This window comes from Lissotriton vulgaris, chromosome 2_1 (genome assembly GCF_964263255.1).
Source record: "Lissotriton vulgaris chromosome 2_1, aLisVul1.2, whole genome shotgun sequence".
In the NCBI taxonomy this organism is placed as follows: domain Eukaryota; kingdom Metazoa; phylum Chordata; class Amphibia; order Caudata; family Salamandridae; genus Lissotriton; species Lissotriton vulgaris.
Window position 1 is genome coordinate 1062174783 of NC_141687.1, and position 19309 is coordinate 1062194091.

Consider the following 19309-nt stretch of genomic DNA (forward strand, 5'->3'; position numbering starts at 1 on the left):
TGCTATAAAATGTAATAGACATTGGTTCATGAAGATGGAAAACTTATTATTGTCCCCGTAAAACCTTTTGGGAGGTGCTAAAGGTACAGGTACAGGCGTTACTACTTGAATTTGAGTTGGTGTAGTAGGTGAGTCACTGCTTGAATGCAGAGTTTGAAACCCAGGTTGGAAGGTAGCTGGTTTCAAAACGGATTTCTGACTAGGGGAAAAACTCCAGGTACTGGGTCCAGATTGAATATTACGCTGGACTTCCGTAATATCCCTACGAAGTGCTACATTCTCTTCCTGAATAGCTGTTAACATGTTGGCGATATCTTGCAGAGAAATCTGATCAGCAGCATCCATAACGTCTGGGCGAAATAATTGTCGTGGGCTTCGTCTTCTGTCAAGGCCACAAGAACTCTTACCTGTGAGTTGCTTGTAGCTGATTTCGCAGAGACGTTATGGACCAACTTCCCAGATTCCTAGGCAACACCTAGTGATTATCAATGTGAACACCTAGGTAATTAAATAGAAAAAAGGGAGGAAGGCCGGATAATGGACGCTACCTGGTTCCTGGGTTGTCGACCTGCGAGGCAACAAAGAAACTTATGTAACTTAAATTCTTATTTCCTACACTCTCCTATTTCTTGCACTTCACTCAGAAGACCTCCGTTTTTACTTTGTAAAAAGGCCTACCTGCGACAATAAGTATCTAGGCGTCGCGTCCGTGTTGTCGTCGAGGGGTGAGGTGATGTGGACTCTTGAAGTTGAAGAGTTGAAGTGTTGAATTCAAAAGGAGAAATCAGTTCTTTCTCCTAGGGAAAACAATTGCATATGAATAAGTTACTTCTTTCACTTTACTTCTTTTTAACTCTCAACTACTTTCTCTACTCTAGATACATATCACTTACTTATACAATTCTGTAATAAACTCTTCACACCTTCACCACCTAGTTGGGAACAATATTTTGACAAGAAAAAAACAATTTGCAAAACACAAAATTCTAACTTTTGTTCTTCAATTATTTATCACTTTGATATTCTTCTCAAAGTCTCTTTTTGTTTCTTTCAGGTTGCAATAGTCTCTTTCCTGAATGAGCCTGAAGACGATGAAATATTGCCAGGTAAGTTTTAGTCTTTAATTAGTTGCTGCTTGCTTGCGTTGGGCGCCTTATTTAAAAGTAAGAAAGTCTCACTTAGCTTTATTCTTTTTTGCAGGAACGCGTGCTGAAATCCAGGCTTGAAGTCAAGAAGACCTTCGAGAGATTTCCAGGCTGCAGCGGTCGTCCAGGAACAGGGGAGCGCTCTGGTGAGTCGTCTTCGAGAGCGTGGAAGAAGACGAAGCATCGAGAAGTCCTGGGTGTGGCTTTTTATAGCTGAGCCACACCCGGGAGGGAAGAACGTCTTGCGCACCGTTTGCCTGCGTGCGTGTGCGTGTGCGTCAACAGCGCTCAACCCATCCTGACAGCAAACCTCTCCTGATGCTCCGTACAGCCATAACAAAACTTGCGCATGAAATTAACAGAGCTTGGAAAATAAGTTGCATCTTTTTTAAAACATAGCCTATCACTGTATCATCGCTACAATTACAATAATACCCAAAACAAAGGATCATACTGAACACTCGCTACAGTTACAATAATACTCAAAGCCAAGAATCATAAACAAGTCATTAAGGAAAACGTTTCTTCACTCAAAGCACACTATTATCTTGTACACATATTATGGCGTGCTGGATGCACGGGACAGGGGTGGGTTTTCTGATGGGGTAAACCTCTCTTTGCTGCTGCGCAAAGGGGGCATGATTGAAGAATCATGACACTATAAGAGTTGTCCTGATCTTACCCAATCAACAAAGACACAGTATACCTGTACTTATTGATTCGGGGGCCACGGGCAATTTCTTTGATTTGGAAGTAGCTCGAAAATTAAATCTTACCCAAGTACCTAAGAAAGAACCAGTCCGTGCCGTTGATGGTTCGGCACTTTCCTCTGGTTTGATTCGTTTTCACACAACACCCTTAGCTTTAGTCACTGACAATGGCCATACGGAATGCACAATATTTGATCTTATAGATACACCGACCTTTGGGGTTATTCTTGGAATCCCTTGGCTGGAATTACATAATCCCAGGATTGACTGGATAAAACGAACTGTTACTTTAGATTCGTCCTTTTGTAAAATTCATTGTTATCAAGAAACTAAGGATCCTGTAATGCCACTTTTTTGTGCAGTCGCAAACTCGGATCATTGTGGAATTCCAAATGAATATCTAGACTTTGCTGATGTATTTGATCCACTCAAAGCCACCAAACATCCACCTCATCGTATATACGATTGTAGGATTGATTTGATTCCAGGAGCGGTATTGCCCTGCAGTCGTATTTACGCTTTGACTGAGCCCGAAAATCAGTATTTACGTTCATATCTTGATGAATTACTAGACTTAGGATTCATACGTCATTCCACCTCACCTGTTTCCTCTCCTCTCTTCTTCGTGGCGAAGAAGTCTGGGGACTTGAGGGCTTGCATCGACTATCGCGCGGTAAATAAGGCAACTATTAAGAACCGATACCCGCTACCCTTGATACCAGTATTATTAAATCAAGTCAAAGGATCCACAATTTATACCAAACTGGATTTACGTGGTGCTTATCACCTGATCCGCGTTAAGGAAGGCGATGAGTGGAAAACTGCTTTTTGCACCAAATTTGCTCTTTTTGAGTATACAGTGATGCCCTTCGGCCTTTGTAACGCTCCGGCAGCTTTCCAATACTTCATTAATGAAGTGTTGCATGACCTCCTGGACATCTGCGTCATTGTATATATTGATGACATTCTGATTTACTCAAGAACTCCTGAAGAACATGTCATGCAAGTAAGATCAGTCCTCCAAAAACTTAGAGATAACTCTCTATTTGTAAAATTGGAGAAATGTGTTTTCAATTCTTCAAAGGTAGAATTTTTAGGCTATTGGTTGTCACCTGGAGGAATCACAATGGATCCTAAAAAGGTAGAAGCCATTTTGAATTGGCCCGCTCCTACCACTGTAAAAGAAATACAGCGGATTTTGGGATTCGCAAACTTCTATAGAAGATTCATTTCTAAATTTTCTGAAATTGTTGTTCCGATTACACAACTCTTAAAAAAAGGAAGGAAATTCCATTGGAGTAACGAGGCGGAGGCAGCTTTTGCCCTTTTGAAAAAAGCTTTCACCTCAGCACCCATTTTGAAACATCCTGACCCTGACAGACCGTTCTTTGTAGAAGCGGATGCTTCACAAAACGCGGTTGGTGGTGTCTTAATGCAAAAAGAGATAAATACTGGCCATCTGCATCTCATAGCCTTTTTCTCTCGAAAACTTTTAGCAGCAGAACAGAATTACACAATAGCCGAGCGAGAGCTGCTAGCAATAAAAGCTGTGTTACAAGAATGAAGACACCATCTTCTTGGGGCCAAGCACACAGTTACTATTTTCTCTGATCACAAAAAATTTACAGTTTTATTCTACTGTTAAGGCATTCACCCCTAGACAAATGCGCTGGCTGCAATTCTTCAGTGAATTTGATTTTGTAATTACCTATCGGCCAGGTGAAAAACAACTATTGTCTGATACATTGTCTCGTTTAGTATGTGACAAAGATAAAAGTCTAAAACCCGAGTCACCAAGTATCATTCATACAGAAAAGGTTTGTGCAGAAATCTCTGCTGACTCATTTTTGTCATTACTTAAGAAAGCAACTGAGAAGTTGAATCAGCAACAATGGCTGTCTTTAAAACACAAGTCAGTTCAAGACGGTTTTTTCTTTCATAAGAATAAACTATACATTCCAGATCAAGAGCTAAAAGAGCAGATTCTGAAATGGAACCATGATCTAGCAACAGCAGCCCATCCAGGAGTAAATAAAACACTTGACTTATGCCAAAGACATTTCTGGTGGAAAAATATGTGTGAAAATGTACAAGACTATGTTCGGGCTTGCCCAGTGTGCGCACGACAGAAATCTCTTCATTCTCCACCGATGGGTCTGCTACATCCTTTAGCTCTACCTCACTACCGTTGGCATACTATTAGCTTAGATTTCGTTACAGACTTGCCCAAATCCCACGGTTTCACAACAATTTTAGTGGTGGTAGATTTATTATCCAAAATGAGTCATTTCATTCCCCTGCCCAAATTACCGTCCGCAAAGGAATTTAGTACCATCTTTCTGGCCAATGTAGTAAAACTTCACGGTCTTCCGCACAAGATAGTTTCCGACAGGGGACCTCAATTTCTTTCAAAATTCTGGAGACAACTTTGTAAACAATTAGACATTGAGGTAGCCTTATCATCGGCTTTCCATCCTCAAACAGATGGCCAAACTGAAAAAGTAAACCAATACTTAGAACAGAGTCTACGCTGTTTGTCAAGTACTTTTGTTTTCAAATTGGGATGAAACCGTGCCCCTAGCTGAATTTACCTATAATAACACTGAACATTCAGCATTGGGATGTTCACCATTTTACTTCCTTACCGGTCAACATCCCAGAATGCTTCCAATAGTTCTTCCTAAAAGTACTCAGAGCATGCCGGCAGTTACTGAAAGATTATAAAGCCTGATAACTTATCAGAATCAGATTAGAAAAAGCTTGGAGAAAAACAAAAGTAAGATGAAAAAAAGCAGCAGATGCACATAGAATTCCGCCTCCACAGTATAAACCAGGAGATTTAATTTGGCTGTCAACAAAGAATATCCAAATTACTGGACCCAAAAAATTAAAACCAAGATTCATTGGCCCATTTCCTATTGATAAAATAATCAACCCAGTTTCAGTGAGAATTAGTCTTCCCCAGGATTATGATATTCATCCAGTTTTTCACGTCTCATTATTGAAACCTTATGACCCAAACACACGGCCTGACAACCCCCCACCCCCTGTAGTAGTAGGAGATCATGTAGAGTATAAGGTTAAAAAGATACTGGATGCCAAAAGAATCAGAGGTCGCTTATTTTACCTGGTTGATTGGAAGGGTTATGATTCATCAGAAAGATCCTGGGAACCTGAAAGTAATGTTCATGCACCACGACTTGTCAGGTCATTTTATGCACTTAACCCGAACAAACCACGGCCTGTTAGGCGGCCTTTGGGGGGGAGAACTGTCATGGGTTCCTTGGCAATCCTCAGTTAAATCCCAGAAAAGATTGTCTGATACTTGAGAACTGAGCAACAGTGTTTAGTTATGTTATTTGTTTGGTGTTAGCAATGCTTGTTTAACCTTATGGAGACATTGGAACATATCATGCTCCTTGTAGGTACCAATGGTTGTTTGGTTCCGAAGGTTTCTAGTGTGTTACGCTTTCAGAAGAACTCTCTCGGTCTCACGTTGGAACTGCCACAAACTGTACACGTGAGTTAACCGAGCATACGCCCAAGGACTCAGCTATAAATAACGAGCAGCCCTCACAGAAACGCTTCGCTTCCTTGATTGCCTCACAGCGAGCGTTCCTGTTCCTCGAGCCAGCTGCTTCAAGAATCTCTTCGTCCTCCCTCCTCCCGCATCCCTTCCCTTCAACAGCCCAGCCCAGCCCCGTCGACGCTCTCGCTCCTTTCCTGCTCCTTACCTGATCCAGTGCCTTGGGAGCTTCCAGGGAGTCTTCATTTTGCGGGCAGCCTCAGCGTTGGAAGCGCTCAGCATTCCTCGACATTTCCGGAACGGTCCGTCAGCCTTATTCTTCCGACCTTCCGGTGGTGTCACGGATCTTCCTTCCGACGAGCTACAAAGCAAGTAAGAGCTATCTGAAATAATAAAGCCTTGACAAATGCAACTCGCGTTCATGACTTTAAAAGAGACCACTAACATTGGAGAGTGCTTTTCGTTTTTTGTGTTACTTGTTGAAAAGGACAGACTTTGTTAAGAGCTGCATCAAGAGTGTATAACTTCACGAATTAACAAACATTGGCAAGAACAAGAACTTTTACTATGCAAAAGACTTGTGGAAGAGTTGCTAAATGTTAGTAGCAAATACATTGTGTAGAGAAACTTGTGATAGAGTTACTGAATGTTAGTAGCAATACTTTGTAGAGAGAAAGAACGCAGATAAGTGCAATTACTAAGAATTGCTCTTGTTTTAAGTTATTGACACACAAAAACAAAGTCACAACCTTAGTGTGAGGAAAACAAAGGTTATCAGAGAACCTTTTTTTTTTGTTTTTCTTTTGTTTTCTCTGTTTTTCAGAATCCCTTCTGAGGAGACCTTCGAGTATTTGCCAGGTAGGCAAGAAGTTGTGCACCCCTTGTTAACTGAAACCTTCACTAACCCAGTTAACTAATATTTGTGAATGTTTTAGTCTAGTAAATAATTTGGAATTAGTAATTGTTGGATTGTATTTAAAGGTTTGACCACAGCTCAGATCAACCCAGGCAAAGGAGTGTAGGAAAGGACTTCTTGATTTAATGGTATGTACTGTAATGTATGTACTGTAATGTAATCCATTCAAAGATTACTGCAATAGGATTTTAATGTGTTTTCAAACTGATTATTGTACCTGTTCCCTAAGATACTACCAAAGAGGTCCTGAACACTCCAAGAGAAGCAGACATGACTCTGAGAGAGACTGAAGGAAGACTCTAGTGTTTTCTTGTTTGTCTTGTTTCTCGATCCACTTCCCCTTTTCCTTGTGGTTTAGCCAGCCCCGCAAGAGTAGACATCCTTGCGAACTGGTTGAGTCATAGGGGAGTTGGGAGCGTGCATCTTCAAGAAGGAAAAAACAGGAGCCTCGTGTGTGAACGCTGACATCCATAGCGAAGTTCCCTCTTACTTAAGGGACACAGTGGACTTTATAAACAAAGTGGAAGGACAGCAATTTGATCCTCAAAGACAATGGTTGGTGTCCTTAGATGTAGTTTCACTCTACATGAAAATTCCACAGGACGGCACATTAGAAGTCGTTGAGTTTTACCTTGACAAAAGTCCAAGACCTCATGAAGTTCCCACACAATTTGTAGTTTGTCAACAATAGCTCTCAGAAATAATTCTTTTACATTTGAGGATGACTTCTTTCTGCAAACAAAGGGGACCGCCATGGGCTGCCCCTTTGCGCTGGAAATGGTAGTATTGTTCATGGCCCTGTTCAAGGATACATTTATTTATAATTGAAATCCATTCTCAGGGGCCCTCATACAATGGTTACAGTACATAGATGACATCTGGTGCCTTTGGTGCGGGAATGAACAGGACGTGATGGCTTTCTATGATTGGCTTAACAACAGAAGCCTCAACATCAAATTCTGTCTTTAAAAAGCAAAAAGACTCGCACATTTTTAGATTTAGAAGTTTGATCTGTTTAAAATGTACTAGTAACAACATTACACAAGAAGCCAACTGATAAAAAAATGCTTTGCACTAAAAGAGCTTTCATCCCTGCAATTTAAAAGACAATTTGCTGTTTGGGCATTTTATGCATATCAGAAGAAACTGCACGAGAAAATAAGACTACTATATGCATGCTGATGAAGTTGGAGAGAAATTAAAAGAGACATTATCCCCATAAACTGTTTAAACATTCAATGAAAAGAGCCTGGTACACACCACAAGAGTGCATGTCAGTCAAGAAACAGAAGCATCTAAATGACAAATTGGGGTTCTCTCCACTTTCTGCTCCCAGACAAATAATTTCAAGAAAACTATTTGCAACTTTTGGCACTTGATCAAGAATTCTGAGTGCAGGTGCGAGTGACCTCTTTTCGCCATCAGGAAAAATGCTAGCATAGAACAGCAAATTGAAAGAGTTAGCAACTTCAAACAAGCAAAGCAAGAAGATTTACGTGCTCGTTGGAATTTGCAACCACTATTGGGCCGCCACAAATGTGGGATCTGTACAATATGTAATCAAACAATTGAAGGCTCAGAATTCACAGATGGCTGTGTCAACTGGAAACACAAAGAGTTTTCTAACTGTAGAAGCAAGAATGTTGTATGTGCCATTGTGTGCTCTTGTCACAAAATAAACATCAGAAAAATGAATCCGGAAGCAAAGCAAAGAATGGTTCAACTTAAATCGTGAATAAAAAAACAACTCAATCAGCCCCACTGGTAAGCCATTTCATCAGTAGTGGCCATACGGAGAAAGATTTAAAATGGGCAATTCTAAGTGCCATTAAACATAATCCAAGAGGAGGTAATTTAGAAGAAAACCTCATATAAAGGGAAGCATAGTTGATCTTAAAATTTAAAACTGTAATGAGGGGCCTGAATGAAATATCTGAGTTGAACAATTTATGAAATCAAATGATCCATATTATCCTTAATTCTGAATAATGGTCCTACTTCCGGACTATCAATATGTAATTTTTACAGAATACCAGCACCATTCAGTACTTTTCATAGCTACGGCACCTATTAAGAACAAAAAATACAAATCAAAGAACGTGTTATTTTCCACTAAATATTATGCAAGGCCCAGTTGAACAATACACAAAACTACCCCATAATGCAGTAGAGCTCGCACATACTACGAAAACCAGCATGCACCTTGAGACCATCCAGCTTTCCTTTAATTAGGTTTGAAGTTGAAGCATCAAGCAGGAATTCAAATAGTTTCCCAACAGAAGAGTGTCAGGACCCCATCTTCAAGGCCACACAAAACAACTTTGAAGAAAGTAAGTTGTGGGCACCTTCTAAACCATTCTTCGTAAAAGAATCTATTAGAATTGGCATCTTTGGCATGGTTTCCCCTGACCTTTTGTCTCTACCTCCTGTATTTGTTATGCTGTGCTGGATTTCATTTTAGCTGGTTGTTACAATTGGTTGTCCCTGAATGGCATATTTGATTTACTGGTAAGTCCCTAATAAAGTGCACTGAAGTGTGCCAGGGCCTGTAAATCAAATGCTACAAGTGGGCCTACAGCACTGATTGACCCACCCACATGAGTAGTTCTGAAAAGGTAATTCAGACCTGCCACTGCAGTGCTTTTGCGTAGTTGTTAACTGCCATGTCGACTTGGCAGGTGCACCCACTTGTCAAGCCCTAACCTTCCCTTTTTCTTACATGTTAGGCATCCCTGTGCTAGGCCCAAGGCACCCCCCTGGGCAGGATGCAGTGTATGTGAAAGGTAGGACATGTACTGGTGTGTGTGACATGTCCTGATAGTGAAATACTGCCAATTTCGTTTTTCATTATCAAAAGGCTATTTTGCCCCATAGGACAGAATGGGAGTTTATTTATAAAAACTTACAAATATAACCTCCTATTGGAACAAGATAGAGAAATAAAGTTCAGTCTCTCTGAACTCTGAATTTAATAACACATCTTTTAGTAAAGAGGGTTTTAAAATTGTCTGTTTGAAAATGCCACTCTTAGAAGGTACATCAAAGTGAAAGGGGCAACATTTCTGCCCCATAACCAGTCGCACAGCTAAATGCACAAATATACACTATTTTCAGTTAATCAGTTTTTCAATAAATTTGTCTGTCGTGTTTCTGATAGAGGTCTGGATGGTCACATCATCAACACTTGAAACTTGGAAAATTGCATGATACTTCACGTGTGGATGAAGTGGAGTTGAGATTCAAAAAAGGAACTTGAATATAAGCATTGACGAATTTATTGAAAAACTGATTAACTGAAAATAGTGTATATTTGCGCATTTAGCTGTGCGACTGGTTATGGGGCAGAAATGTTGCCCCTTTCACTTTGATGTACTATCCATGTGCTACGAGGGCAAGCACAATTCCAGTAAGCACGCACTCTTGGAGGATGTTAGGATTAACGTAAATTATCATTGAAAAGCAGGTGTGCATTCCATTACCCCTTTGAACATTTGTCATGATAGTTTACTCTTAGAAAGTAGGCATTCTATTGTTTAACCATTCTGTGTGCCTCTCCCTGTTTGAGTATTGACTATGGCTTTGGAGTAACAGGCTGGGGATGTGCATTCACTGTAGACAGCCAGTGGGGCGGTTGGGGTGTGCCTGGCCCGTCCTGGATGACTCAGAGCCGGGCTAAATAGACCCTAGCTGAATTTAGAGGCATGGGAGGAGATTTTCTTGCACCTGAACAGGGGCTGTCTCCCTTGCACAATGTTGTCTCTACCCCTTGTGGTTATGCTGCACCAGTGAGGACAGAACTGGTTTGGACTGGGCTTAGAGACCCTTGCACAAAGAGATAAAATTAATTTTGGGGTATAAGTATTAGACCAAGTACCCCTGAACCCTCGGACTACTTCTGGAATCAAGAGGAACCTTTGCCAAGGAGAAGAGCTGGAGAAACTGAGGAGAAGTACTGCCCCTTTGCTGTGTGTCTGGGGTTGGCATGCAGTAGCTGTTTCTGCCAAGGAAAGGATAATGACTTTTAGAGGTCCCCTGCTTGAAGAAGATGTCCAAGGGCTTGAGTCATGCTTGCCACCTGTTCTGAAATCTCAGGGACACAAAGTGTTCACCCCCAGCTTCCCTAAGCTTCCTTGCTTGGAGTTCTGACCTGCCAAGAGATGCATGTGACTGTCTTGGGCCTCTGGAGGTTGTTTCTGCTGTTGGGAACTGGAAAGCAATGCAACTACAAGAAAATCGACGCACGCCCTGCTAGCAGCAGTTTTTCTGACGCAGCACCGCGGTGCGAGAAGAGCCACCACGCATCGCCGCGCCACTACCGAAGCTGATGCAGCACTTGTCACAGCTACAAGAACCAGCGCATCGAGAGATCGGGGCTGAAGAAACCGATATAGCGCCGCTTGACACCGCCGCATCAATCGCCGATGCATCCCGAATTTTCACACACCGTACCTGTGAGGCAAGTTCTCCCGATGCATCACCTGCGAATCGGAGTCGCCTCAGAATCGACGCATCACTTTCCCCCTACAGACTGGACCCGACGCACCGCTCTCCTGCATGCACCAGAACTGTCGCATTGCATTCCCAAGGTCTGAGGAAACAACGCATCTCCTTGTTTTTCTATAACTCCCATTGCTGCGGCTGTTTGCACTTGTGAATTGTGTCGCAACTACAGGTACTTTGAGAGAAATCACTCATCCATAGTTTTCTTTGGACCCAGTCGCCTAAATCCTTTTTAAAGTCATTTTATTAATACTTGTATGATGGATTTTTGTCGTTTTGGTCTTGTTGAACTTAGATAAAGATACTTTATTTTGTTTAACTGGTGTGGTGTCCAATGTAGTGTTATCACTGTATTACTGTGTTTTTGAGTACAAAGAACTTTAAACATTGCCTTTGGGATAAGTCTGTCTGTTCGTGCCAAGCTACCCAGGGGGTGAGCAGGGATTATCTAGAGTCTGTATCCCCCTTACCCTGACTAGAAGCAACGGTCCCTATTGAGACAAATGTACCTACCTCTGCCAACTAGAGACCCCCATTTCTAACAATGGTGGTCAGCAGTGAGGATTTGAACCTGTATTTGCACGTGACCCACAGTGATTTGTGTACATCACTAGTTTAGTCCAGACAACTATGCAATTACGTACTGTGTTTTATTTTTGGTTCTATTTTTGATCTGACCCTTGGGTTAGCCAGGCATCGGATTGGTGTCAGTACAACGCGATGTATTACAACGCGTTCCGTTACAACGCGTTTTTTACATCGCAAATACCATTACAATGCATGCCATTACAACGCATGGCATTACATAGCAGATACTTTTACAACGCATGGCATTACATCGTAAGTATAGGTAAGTATATCTTTTTTTTAAAAAATGTAATAAAGTTAATTAAATTAATTTAAAATAATAAAAATAATATAACATTTTTAAAACAGTAATTAATTTAAATATAGTAAATTAATTAATATTAAAATTGATATTAATGTAATATATTTAAAATAATATAATTAATGATATATAAAAAATTTATAAATAGAAAATAATATAATGTAATTAATAACAATAAATATAATTATAATTTAATTAAGTTATAAATAATACATAATATAATAATATTTAATAAAATTAAAAGAATTTAATTAATTAAACATTTTTAAATAATATAATTTAATTATAATCGTTTATTAATACAATTAAATTAATAATTGTAAATATAGTTATTATTTTAATTAAATTAAATAAAATTAATTTAATTAATTTAATTTATATAATTAATAACAATAAATATAATTATAATTTAATTAAGTTATAAATAATACATAATATAATAATATTTAATAAAATTAAAAGAATTTAATTAATTAAACATTTTTAAATAATATAATTTAATTATAATCGTTTATTAATACAATTAAATTAATAATTGTAAATATAGTTATTATTTTAATTAAATTAAATTAAATTAATTTAATTAATTTAATTTATATAAAGTCGTAATACCCCTGTACCCCAAAAAACAAACACTGCCCTAAAACCTAAAAACACCCCTGTACCCCAAAACCCAAACCCTGCCCTAAAACCTAAAAACACCCCTGTACCCCAAAACCCAAACCCTGCCCTTAAACCTAAAAACACCCCTGTACCCCAAAACCCAAACCCTGCCCTAAAACCTAAAAACACCCCTGTACCCCAAAACCCAAACCCTGCCCTAAAACCTAAAAACACCCCTGTACCCCAAAACCCAAACACTGCCCTTAAACCTAAAAACACCCCTGTACCCCAAAACCCAAACCCTGCCCTAAAACCTAAAAACACCCCTGTACCCCAAAACCCAAACCCTGCCCTAAAACCTAAAAACACCCCTGTACCCCAAAACCCAAACCCTGCCCTAAAACCTAAAAACACCCCTGTACCCCAAAACCCAAACCCTGCCCTAAAACCTAAAAACACCCCTGTACCCCAAAACCCAAACCCTGCCCTAAAACCTAAAAACACCCCTGTACCCCAAAACCCAAACACTGCCCTAAAACCTAAAAACACCCCTGTACCCCAAAACCCAAACACTGCCCTAAAACCTAAAAACACCCCTGTACCCCAAAACCCAAACACTGCCCTAAAACCTAAAAACACCCCTGTACCCCAAAACCCAAACACTGCCCTAAAACCTAAAAATACCCAAACACCCCAAAACATATACATCAGTACCCCAAAACATATACTCCTATACTCATACTTATTTTAAAAAATACTTAAATTAATATATTTAATTTATAATATTTAAAAACGAAATAAATATTTTTAAATAATTAATAATAATTAAATCAATTATAAAATATTAAATAAAATTTTAAAAAAAATTAAATACTTACCAATACTTACGATGTAATGCCATGCGTTGTAATAGCATCTGCTATGTAATGCCATGCGTTGTAATGGCATGCATTGTAATGGTATTTGCGATGTAAAAATCGCGTTGTAACGGAACGCGTTGTAAAAGATGCGTTGTAGCGGTAACACACCCCAGGCATCATGTCTCAAAATGGTAAATCAGCAAGGGGTGCTACAGAATTGGAGTCTGACTTTGAAATGTTAAACAGTTACAAAGTAGAGCAACTCGGGCAATTCTGCAAGAACTTTGGATGTCCCATGAAGAGCCACTTTAGGAAAGAGGAGCTACAGAAGGCCTAAAGAGGCAGGGGATGCAGATGTGGATGGGGTTGCACCAGAAAATCATTCCAGATTCCAGGATTTGCCTGTTGGGTGAGCAGCCTCTAGGGCTGGCATCAATCATTCTTCCAGAAATTGGGCGCCAGAGGAAATGGAGAAAAGGCGCTGGGCTAGGGATCATGAGTTGGAGGTCTTGAGGCTCCAGACCAAGGCAGAGGTGAGCAAGAATGCTTGCGCTTTGGAAGAAAAGAAATTGATCTTGGCCCAAGAATTGAACATGAGAGAACTGAACATTAAAGCTAAGCAGGTAGAGTCCAGTACAAATGGTGCAATGCCAGTGCAAGGGGTAAGGTTTAAATTTCAAAGGACTTAGCCCAAACATTTCAGACGGGGAGGATATTTATGCATGGTTTGCATCTTATGAGGCTGCATTGCGTATGAATGAGGTCCCTGAGAAGAATTGGGGGGTGGGCCTGTAGAGACACTTTGAGGCCAATGGGATAAACACCCTGACACCTTTGGAGGAGGCAGGTACTCTGACCTATCCCAATATGAAGGAGGCTTAATGCCTCAGGTATTGGCTTTCACCTGAGCAGTACAGGGACAAGTTTAGAACCTTCAAGAAACTGGAGTCTAATACATAGGTTGAATGTGTGAACATGTATTGCAGAGCACTGGATGGTTGGATAAAGGGCAGCAAGGTTACTGATTACCAGGAGTTGAACAATCTGATTGGTTGGGAGCACTCAAGTAGTCTGTGTGTGCCAGAGCTGCACCAGCATCTGATGGATAATAAGCTGACTGACCCCAGGACCATGCTCAGGAGGCAGACCGCTTGACGAGTACCAGGGTCCACAAGGGGTTTGTGGGAAAACCAGCCAAAGGTGGGCAGGTGCCCCAGCAGAAAAGTGGGGGGGGGACAAGGGTAACCAAAGTAATTCTCTAAAGGGCCCCAAAATAGTTCCCAGGGCAAAGATCCCCAGCCCCCCAGTTCTAAGTAGCAATGGCCCCCTATGGGTAGGCCAGGCAACCGGGGTCTTCGCAAGTGTTATAGATGGGATCATTCACCAGGTTGGCTTCCTGACCACAAGTACCACCAGCACCCACTGGTGCACCGTCAACAGTGTTAGTGTAGTGCTGGAGAGGAGTTGGTTCCTAGTGAGGCTGGGGAGCCAGCTGTGATGACCCTTGTCTCATTAGGAGACAGAGAGCTGGACCAGGAAACCTGTCTGCCCGATCACACTTAAGTACCTGCAGTGGGTGACTATCAGTGGGAGGAGGGTAGAGGTTCTCAGAGACACAGGAGCCAGTGTGATAACTGTCAGGTGTCAATGGGTATCTGAAGAGCAGGTCATACCCAATGTACTTCACCCTGTAGTTGCTGCAGACAACTCTGAGTGCCTGTGTAAGGTGGCACAGGTTTTTTTTGAGAGGCGGGTCTCAGGTTCCCTGAAGGTCATTGTTAGTCCATCCATGCCTGTTGACTGTCTGCTTGGCAATGACATTGAAAGCTCACCTTGGAGGGAGGAGGAGCACCAGGCTAATTTATAGATATTGGGACTGCCTGAGTGCTCAGTCAATGGCAGCCAGTAGGGGTGATCAAGAGGACCTGGAGCCTGATATAGTGGCCCAAGTGCCTGTTTGAACAAGAAAGGGCAGGGGGTGTGGGAAACCAGCCCCCGAAGTTCCTAGGGTCCAGGAGGAGGCAGAACCTGAGGGGGATGCCCTGGAACATACAGGAGAGCAAGTGGCTGAACTGGGCAACCCACCTGAGCTGACCCATTGACAGCAGGAAGGCGGCCCTTCCAGGGAGGAGTTTTGCAAGGCACAGATGGAATGCACTACTTTTGTTGGTTTGCGGCAGCAGGCAACAGGTGGTCCTTTTGGATCACATTTGATTTATTGGGAGAACTGTCTCCTTTACAGTGAGCCTAAGGTTGCTGAGCCTGGGACAGCCTGTGTGCTGGTGGTACCCACGTGCTACAGGACCTTCCTACTGGGTCTGGCTCATGACGTGCCTTTGCTGGACATTTAGGGTACAACAAGACCTATCACAGGCTTGTTACCCACTTTCCCTGGCCCCTAATACAGAGGCACGTTGGCACACATGGTAGGTCTTGTCAGACTTGCCAGGCAAGTGGCAAGATAGGAGGGAAGTGTAAAGCTCCCCTCCAACTCTTTCCTGTGGTGAGAACCCCTTTTGAGCAGGTGGGCATTAACATTGTGGGGCCACTGCAACCCAAGACAGCCTTAGGTAACAAGTATATCTTGATCTTGGTGGACCCTGCCCCCAGTACCTGGAAGCTGTCCCTCTCTGGACAATCATGGCCCCTGTGGGAAGCGTGTATTGATAGGGATCGTTACCCATCTGGGGTTCCCCGGAGAGTTGGTCTCTGACCGTGATACAAACTTCATTTCCAGGTATATGAAGTCACTGTGGGAGGAGTGCAGTGTAATGTACAAATTCACCACTCCTTACCATCTCCAATGGAATGGGTTGGTTGCGAGATTCAATATTGTGTATCGATTTAGATTCCGTATGCATTTCCCGATTCATGCCCTTTATATAGGTACAATTCACATTGCCCTTATATAGGCATAGAAATCCAGTCCTTATTTAGGCATAGCCTATACTACCCAAATACAGGCACGGCTACTTCCATCCGTTCATATACATCACAACGAGTTCTTGGAAATCCAGACTCTTAAGCCGTTAGGGACTTCCCCTTGCTTGGATATTGATTTCTCCAAGACCTCATTTATTATGCATGAACATCTATTCCTTAGGGGTTCATTCATGACGTTCATATGCCCGACTTTTAAGTCAATACTGGCATTCCTAAACACCTTCAAGGTATAAATATACCTTCACTTGCTATGGCAAAGCACAGTGTGATTTGGTGCAGTTCGACTACCTACTTGCATGACGCAGCTCGCTACAGCAAGTGCCGAAGGAAGCCAACTCCCCAGCTGACGCACTGAGTAGAAGCTGTCATCTTCCTGCCGAGAATACAGCTCCAGTGTTTCTGACTCCTCTTGCGGAGTGTTGGGAGATCGAGTCCAGGGAAAGAGATACCAACCTCTCTCATTCTAAGGCATAGGTCTTCAATCTGTGGGGCGCGACCCCCAGGGGGGACGTGGAGTCCTGGGAAGGGGGTCGTAGATTCTCTCAGAGCAGTTTCTTGAAACGCGTGGTTTGCCTTAGTGGCATCGGGCTGATTGAGGGTGCTCGTGTCAGAGGCTTAATTCACACCGAGGTGTGAAAAAACATCAAAGCCTCATTAACAAATAAAAGGTCTTTTAAAGACCTGTGGAGTACTCGGGTGTGGCTTTAAGCACACAGTTTGGAAATTAATATGGACTGATGCACAATAATAAGGGTAATACCAGGGGGTGGAGGGCATCATGCTGCAGACAGGGATTTATAATCAGAGGCAGCTTTATTATTGCAGTTTAAAAGCTGGAGTTCCAGAGGCTGGAAAAGTGCAAGCAGTGTAGCACATTTATTAGCAGTTCAGGCAGAGCTTTTCTGGGGAAGAGGATGGGGCCTACGGGGGAAATACAAGATAAGCAAGCAGGGAGACGGGACTGCCGGGATGTAGGTCAGTGTGCCTGGAATGAGACTCAGAAGTGATACTGAATAAGGAGAACAAATATCCTGCAGCGATTAAAGTGAAAGCAAACAGCCTGATCTTACACACAACTGCCCTTGATAATGATTTATAGCGCCTCGGAGCCCCCTCCAGTTCAGCGCTGCTGGCACAAGTGGGCAAGTGAAAACTCATGGCTAATAGCTGCGTTCTCCAAGTTACCTCCATTATGGGAAAATATTTGAGTACATTAATGTGTCTGCTGCTAAGAGCTGTATAAAACCTGTGGGTTAGAGCTATTTTGGAAAGACTAACCCTAGATTAAAATGCAAACGGTGTGCCTTTGCTTCCTACTTTATGGTTTGAGCGCAATACTTGCCTATGTCTGCTGCTATTAGTCATTTATATGAAATTTGCTATTTGTTTTATACAAGTCCTCCTTGCATGGACCAAGTAGTGTGTGCTCCCCTCTGGGTATAGACCCCACCACCCACTCACTCATCTTCATTTCCTGACATGCCCGTGACTACTGAACTTTGTCTTTGTCTTCCGAATTTTCTATTTTGCAAATTTTAAACAACGGGGCTGTGCAAGCAGTGATTGCTTTTCAGTCTTTTATCTGGTCCTAGTGCACTCAGACACAACCACTGCTGTAGCCCTTTGAGTTCAAGGGAGTTGCGCGCCTGGAGCTGTGGATCCCGCCAGTAATTGCGGTGTGAAAGGTCCCTTTCCCACCCCCCTACGCCCCCCCCGACACATCCCATAAATCATTGGTTCAAGTCCCATGAGCCCTCATACCTTGCGCTGTTCTTCACAGTGAGATGTTGTTACACCCTGTCTGCCCTTCCCCCTCGCCCCCAGCAGGGAGGCACAGAGATGCCCTCCCATGAGAGAGGAAGAAGGAAGAACACGCAGAGAGATACTGACCCCCTCGCCCCATGAGAGAGGCACAGAAAAGGTGGGTGGAAGAATGATGGGTGGATGGATGGATGATAGGGTGGATGGATGAAGGATTAATGTATGGATGGAAGGGTGGATGGATGTATGGATGTATGGATGGAAGGATGAAAGGGTGGACGGATGGATGGATCTAAGGATGAAAGGGTGGACGGATGGATGGATGGAAGGATGAAAGGGTCGATGTGTGGTAAATTCTAATTACCCATGCTTAATTTATGCGGTAAAGTTCAATAAGAATAACTCAGAAAAATAAGAGGCAAAATCCGTGATATTTGAGGTTTCTCAAAAAAGGTTTTATTCCTTAAAAAGGAAATGGGTATTTGGCTCGAGCCAAGGTGGCATACCATTCCGTCACCACGTAGGTTCGGGAAGGGACTGACAGACAATACTTTATTGACAATCATTCATATATATAGTCAATGCATTACAGTAATAACATATGGCAGAAGGCGTAACAGCTGAGAGGAGAGATAAAAAGACATATACGTAATAAAAAGGCGTTACAATAGGCGTGCATGAAGGCGTGAACTAGGAACGTCATTAACATGATGTCACAAGTGGGTGGATCCATAAGTGAATCCTGCAGTGTCAGCAGAAATACATGGCAAGGATGCGCGCGCAGCAGCATGACATGTGATTGACGTATAACTGGAGGGTGAAGGGGACTTGACATTTAGCCTTACATGCGGAGACAGAAGTCTGGGATGTCAGATCAACCTAATCCCAAATCGTATCTAATATCTCATGTTTAAGGAACTGTATTATCTGGAAGGAAAAGGTCTCTCGGACAGAGGCTATTCTATACTGACTGTGAGTGCGTGTATAAGCGTCTACGTGTCTGCATGAGATGCGAGGGGGCATGGGCCTACCATGGTAACAGGAGCTATGAATTACTTGCACGGAGACAGTGAGGCCGGGCCCTTTGCTCTGCAGCTGGAAGGATGTTTACTTGAACTACGAGACAGGAATGTATTTTCGAGGAGCGGAGCAGATAATTTGAAGGTTGAATACAGTCTTGGCAGGCAACAGGCTGAGCCAAGCGCCGCTAGCCGCGCAGGGAGTAAGGCAGAGGTCACGGGTACAGAGGCAGGCCCAGGCTGAGGCATTCAGAATCAGAAGGCAGGAAAAGGCTCGATGGCAGAATTCAGGGCCTACTTCGCCTGGGCTGAAAAACGTGTAAAGTACACCACATAAAGACGTTGGCAAGGCATACTTAGGAACGGAATATTCAACCCGTTCATGGTGGATCTGAAAGAGGACAGGTTAACGTTGGACGCAAATGTATTTGCGTCTT